This window comes from Mobula birostris, chromosome 15, assembly GCF_030028105.1.
Source record: "Mobula birostris isolate sMobBir1 chromosome 15, sMobBir1.hap1, whole genome shotgun sequence".
In the NCBI taxonomy this organism is placed as follows: domain Eukaryota; kingdom Metazoa; phylum Chordata; class Chondrichthyes; order Myliobatiformes; family Myliobatidae; genus Mobula; species Mobula birostris.
Genome location: NC_092384.1, coordinates 7,892,953 through 7,899,358, shown reverse-complemented (window position 1 = coordinate 7,899,358; position 6,406 = coordinate 7,892,953). Strand labels below are relative to the sequence as shown.

The 6,406-nt window shown below is 49.8% G+C and overlaps 1 protein-coding gene across 3 annotated transcripts in view; it reads right to left on the bottom strand.

The window, feature by feature from the left end:
• Positions 1-2,066, bottom strand: part of sf3b3 (splicing factor 3b, subunit 3) — a 51,492-nt gene extending 49,426 nt beyond the window's left edge. For 2 of the 3 annotated variants that reach the window (XM_072279289.1, XM_072279288.1), the window contains exon 1: positions 1,945-2,061. The gene's annotated coding sequence lies outside the window, so the exon portion shown is untranslated. Of the gene's footprint in view, positions 1-1,944 lie in introns of all 3 variants that reach the window. The other variant, XM_072279290.1, reaches the window with a different exon arrangement.
• Positions 2,067-6,406: the final 4,340 nt, after the last annotated feature.

The following is a 6,406-nucleotide window of genomic DNA, read 5'->3' as shown; positions in this document are numbered from 1 at the left end:
GCACATTAATTTGGTGCACAGAGATCAAACACTCACAAGACAAGAGCCCCAGCAGGGTGAAACCACCTTATGGCCGATGTAGCTCGCTGGTCCTGTGGCTGCAATCCCGCCAGTCCTGATCTCCAACCCCCTTAAGGTTCCATTCCACCACTGCCACCCTCCTTCCATGCTCCCTCAGCCCCCACCCCATCCCTTTCAACCAACAACCACCCTCTCCTCCTGCGTCCCATCCCACCATGGTCCTGAAAAACGTCTCATTTTTACTATGTTCTGTACCAGCAGTTATGGTCAAAATGACAATAAAAAGTGACGTGACTTAACTAACCACCCACCACCCCACCCCCCCGTCCCGTTCCACTAACCTCACCCCTGGAGTCCCTTTGCACTAGCCTCCCCACCCACCTCCGCATCCCGTTCCAATAATCTCCCCTCTCCCCCCCCCGCATCCCGTTCCAATTATCTCCCCTCAACCCCACCCCCCCCGGCATCCCGTTCCAATTATCTCCCCTCTCCCCCACCCCCCCCCCCGGCATCCCGTTCCAATTATCTCCCCTCTCCCCCACCCCCCCCCCGGCATCCCGTTCCAATTATCTCCCCTCTCCCCCACCTCCCCCCCGGCATCCCGTTCCAATTATCTCCCCTCTCCCCCACCCCCCCCCGGCATCCCGTTCCAATTATCTCCCCTCTCCCCCACCTCCCCCCCGGCATCCCGTTCCAATTATCTCCCCTCTCCCCCCCCCCCCGGCATCCCGTTCCAATTATCTCCCCTCTCCCCCACCCCCCCCCCGGCATCCCGTTCCAATTATCTCCCCTCTCCCCCCCCGGCACCCCGTTCCAATTATCTCCCCTCTCCCCCCCCCCGGCACCCCGTTCCAATTATCTCCCCTCTCCCCCACCCCCCCCAGCATCCCGTTCCAATTATCTCCCCTCTCTCCCCCCCCCGGCATCCCGTTCCAATTATCTCCCCTCTCCCCCACCCCCCCCCCCGGCATCCCGTTCCAATTATCTCCCCTCAACCCCACCCCCCCCCCGGCATCCCGTTCCAATTATCTCCCCTCTCCCCCACCTCCCCCCCGGCATCCCGTTCCAATTATCTCCCCTCTCCCCCACCCCCCCCCGGCATCCCGTTCCAATTATCTCCCCTCTCCCCCACCCCCCCCCCGGCATCCCGTTCCAATTATCTCCCCTCAACCCCACCCCCCCCCCCGGCATCCCGTTCCAATTATCTCCCCTCTCCCCCACCTCCCCCCCGGCATCCCGTTCCAATTATCTCCCCTCTCCCCCCCCCCCGGCATCCCGTTCCAATTATCTCCCCTCTCCCCCACCCCCCCCCCCGGCATCCCGTTCCAATTATCTCCCCTCTCCCCCCCCCCGGCATCCCGTTCCAATTATCTCCCCTCTCCCCCACCCCCCCCCCGGCATCCCGTTCCAATTATCTCCCCTCTCCCCCCCCCCCGGCATCCCGTTCCAATTATCTCCCCTCTCCCCCACCCCCCCCCGGCACCCCGTTCCAATTATCTCCCCTCTCCCCCCCCCCGGCATCCCGTTCCAATTATCTCCCCTCTCCCCCACCCCCACCCCGGCACCCCGTTCCAATTATCTCCCCTCTCCCCCACCCCCCCCCCGGCATCCCGTTCCAATTATTTCCCCTCTCCCCCCCCCCGGCATCCCGTTCCAATTATCTCCCCTCTCCCCCACCTCCCCCCCGGCATCCCGTTCCAATTATCTCCCCTCTCTCCCACCCCCGCGTCCCGTTCCACTAACCTCTCCCACCCCCTGGACCCGATTTTCACCCACAGCCCGCCCGCCGGACCGGGGACAATGCGCTGCCACCTAGGCCCGAAAACCTAACCCGCCTCCGAACACCTACTGGCGGCCGCCTCCCTGAAATATCGCCAGAAGAGACTGCGCCGCGGTGCCTCGGATCGGCGGCGGCCACCATACCTGCTGAGGGGGGCCGGATGCCGCCGATGCGCGCTCAGACTCGGCAGCACATCCTCTCCTCACCGAGCCATCCTTCCCTCTCCGGCCCAGGGTCCTGTCTACCCCCACGGCTGGCCCGCCACCGCCTGACGCGGCTCTTCGGCTTAGCCAAGTTCAAAGGCGAATACACCCCTCGGCACGCTGCTCCTCGTAGTCAAGTAATTATAAATTGTGTCGCAAAGCAACTCTCGCACATATGAACACCCTAATGCAGAGTTGTAAAATATTTTCTTCAGGCAGCTACTCAGACACATCGACAACATGCCCAAGTCCCTTTATCACGGTGCCCGCCTGTAGGCGGTTTCACTTTGTTCTACAGCTTATATCTTATTATGATAGGCTTATTTTAAAATGTAGCTGTTTCTTACTTTAGTTTGGAATTGCAGCATGATTTGTTATGCAACATAATTTGTATTATTTTCTTCAACAATCCTAAAGCATTTCTTGCAGACAATTTATAATAAATGTAGGTAAAAACTGCGCTCATTGGCGATGGTCACATATATAACCATATAACAATTACAGCACGGAAACAGGCCATCTCGGCCCTTCTAGTCCGTGCCGAACTCTTACTCTCACCTAGTCCCACATGTACAGTGAAAAGTTTGTTTTACATAGTACTTACACCTGGAGGAGATTGTATGATGTTGAAAGACCCAAAACACCTGATGATTCCAGGAACATCACTTAAGATGTGTCCAGAAGCTTCAATAGATGTATGTACACAGACACAGATTGGCATTACACAGTGCATTGAGCTAGAATAAGATAAAACAAAAATGCAGAAAAACGTGTAAAAGCTACTGAAAAAGTGCAGAGCAAATAAATGATAAATTGTAAGATCATAAGGTAGATTGTGAAAGAAAGAGTGGAATGGAAACTGTTCTTGAACCTGGTGTTACATGCAATCAGGCTCTTGTATCTTCTGCCCAATGGGAGAGAGAATGGCCAGGATGGGTGGGGACTTTGATTATGCTGGTTGCCTTACTGAGGCAGGGAGAAGCATAGGCAGATTCCATAGAAGAGAGGCTGGTTCCTGTGATGTGCTGAGCTACGTTGAAAGCTCCTGTAGTTTCTTGCGGTCATATGCAGTCAATTGTCATACAAAGATGGTATGCATCCAAAGAGAATGGTTTATGAATGGTTCATGAATAAAAATTGTTAAAGAGTTGAATGTCTTTATAGCCTCCTGAAGGAGTAGAGGTGTTGGTGAGCTTTCTTGTCTATGACATCAACATATTTGAACCAAGACAGGCTTTTGGGAACTTGAAGTCAATCCTCCCAACCTCAGCACCATTGATACAGACAGGAACACAGGCATCACCCCTCTTTCTGAAGTCAATGACCAGCTCATTTGTTGACATAGAGAGAAAGGTTATTGTCATGACAATGTGTCACTAAGGTCTCTATCTCCTTCCTGTACTCTGACTCATCATTATTTGAGATGAAGCCTACTACAGTGGTATCATCTGCAAACTTGTAGATGGAGGTAGAGAAGAAGCTGGCCATGCAGTCACGAGTTTACAGGGAGTAGAGTCGGGAGCTGAGGATGCAGCACTGTTCACATAATTGTGGTGGAAGTGTTGTTCCCTACTACTGATTGTGGTCTCTTTGTAAGAAAGTCAAGAAGCCAGTTGCAGAGCAAGGCACTCACTCCCATGAGGGCCAGTAACTCCTAAGTATGCAAGACCAGAGTTCAAGGCCTGCCATTGTTATCAACAAGTCCTGGATCAGTACTAAAGATCGAAGACTAAAGCTCAATCAGATGCCCGGAGGTTGAGGCCCGATAGCTGGAGCCTTGAGTCTGCAAGTCCACTGGGGAAGTCAAGGGCTCAATATCTGTGAATCATTCAGTCCACTGGAGGCTGGAGACTACAGATGGCCTGTCCTGGAGTTGAAGGACTGTGCATGTGCATGGGTGGGAGGAATGTTTTGCTGTTGTTCTTTTGTTGCTTGCTGTGTTCTGTTTTCTCGTTTTCCATGTTGTTTTGCCAAGCATTTTGGGCATGTTACATTGGTACCAGAATGTATGGCAACACTTGCAGGCTGTTCCCAGCACATCCTTAGGTTGTGTTGGTTGTTAATGCAAGTACCACATTTCACTGTATATTTCGATGTGCATGTGATAAATGAATTTGAATCTGTAAGGCCAGAGAGATTGTGTCTGCTGCTGACATGTTTCAGTGTGTTGAGGTTGACTGGAAAGCTGAAGCTGATGCGTGCCATGACCAGCCTCTCGAAGCACTTCATCATGATGATGATGTTATAGCCAACAGACAGTAGTCATTAAGGCACATTATCTTGCTTTCCTTGGGTACGAGGAAGATAGTGCTCTTCTTAAAGCAGGAGAGAACCACAGCCTGAAGCAGGGAGAGATCAAAAAATTATTATTCAGAATCATAGTTATCTCTTGCTTATACAACATGAAATTTGATGTTTTCCAGCAGCAGTACATTGTAAAGACATAAAAATCTATAGATAACAAACATAAATAAATAATGTAATGTTCACAGACCATTCAGAAATTTGATGTCAGAAGGGAAGCTGCTGTTCCTATATCATTGTGTGGGTCTTCAGACTCCTGGACCTCCTCCGTGATGGTAGTTCTAAGGATATCCAAAAGTGCCCCTTGAACCTCCAATCACAGACGAGTTAAAAAAACCATTATGAGTCAAAGAGTTGAAGGGTCTTGACCCAAGATGTTATCTGTCCTATTCATAAATGCTGCCTGTCTCACTGAGTTCCTCCAGCCATATTGATGTTGTTGCATAGCCGAGGGTAGGGGTAACTAATGCTTATTTTCTTCCTGAGTGTACATTTATGGTCTTTCCATACAAGGTCATTACCAATATTGTCAAGTCTGTTCTGGGACAGATAATCCGCACAGTCCAAACCTGCATTGTAAACATTAGGATATCTGTGAACCCCGGCCCGACCTGTTAAGAACGACCACCGACCCAGCCTCCGCCATCTTCACCTCGATGTTTCTATCTTCCTCAACGCTTCGATTGCTGAGAAATGCAATCAATCATGGGCCCGTTCCCTGACTCCAGTCTCCCATTCGGGACAACTCGTGCTCATAGTCATTTCCTGGAATTTTCTTGGGAACAGCAGAGTGCTAGATCACTCAATTGAATGCCAAACCTTAAGGAACAGGCTCCAATAGTTTCCAAAACACAACTAAGATAAAAAAAATAAGTAAAAAGAGTTGAAATGATGAAATGATTGACTACCTGGAAAAGGTCACCTGGGGAATCATTGTTTGCCAGCGTCATATTTTGCACATCAATTGTTTGATAATACGCAGAATACAACTCTGAGATTTGCCTTCTCTGGATAGCCATAAAATACAGAAAAACCATGAAAATAGTTGAGGACCCCTCCCACATGAAAAAGAAAAAGAAACAAAACTCACAAACCCTAAACCTCACAAAACCTAACAGATTGTCCACCCAGACATGAACATGACAGCTAAAACATCAACCCCTCCCTCACCCAAAAAACAGCAGTAATAACATCAAACCCCCAACCCTCCCCTCACCCAATAAAAGTAACCTATTGCCCACCCGTCAATCAACAACAAGAAAGTAAACACAGAAAAATTGAAGGAAACTACAGTCCACACAGATAATCACATATATCTCGGAATTGATAAAACATCAGTATCGAGGAGAGCAATGGCTCAAACTCAGCCCTTCCTTGGGGCTTTCATCTGCCAAGACGTGGCCTCCCAACCTCCAGCCCAATGTGGCCTTCCATGGGGAGTGACCTCCAGCTTCACGCAGCCTCCCGTGGGAAGTGAACCCAGACATCCACCTCTCCCGGAAGTTCCAGGAGTCTCCCGCATATTGATAGCAGCTCCCTGATGCCCGCAAATTATATACAATATCCCGGAAATCGATTTTTTTGAGAGCAAGCAAGAGAGAGAGAGAGAGTGTGAGAGTGTGTGTGTGTGTGTGTGTGTGTGTGTGTGTGTGTGAGAGAGAGTGCGCCGTGGCAGAGTGTCCCAAAAAAGGAAAATATAAAACATACTTCACCCCAGACTACACTAAAGTGTACCCCTGCCTAATAGGGCTCAAAAATAATGACAGTGTTGCTCGCTGCACTGTTTGCAACAGTGACTTTTCTATTGCCCATGGTGGGTTAAGACTGTAAAAGACATGTTGAGGTGAGTTTAACAGGTGTCATTCATTCATTAGCATAGCTAACGTTATTTAAACTAGCTGGCTAGCTGCTAAGGAGCTACTCTATTGCAGACATCCCACCTCTCCCGGAAGTTCCGGGAGTCTCCCGCAAATTGATGGTGTTACCTCCCTGAAATAAGTTTTTGCAGGGTTACTACTTTGATAATAAAATGAACCTTTGAACCTTTGAAAAGACAACAAACTGTGCAAACACAAAAAAAGAAGTAATAACAATACAT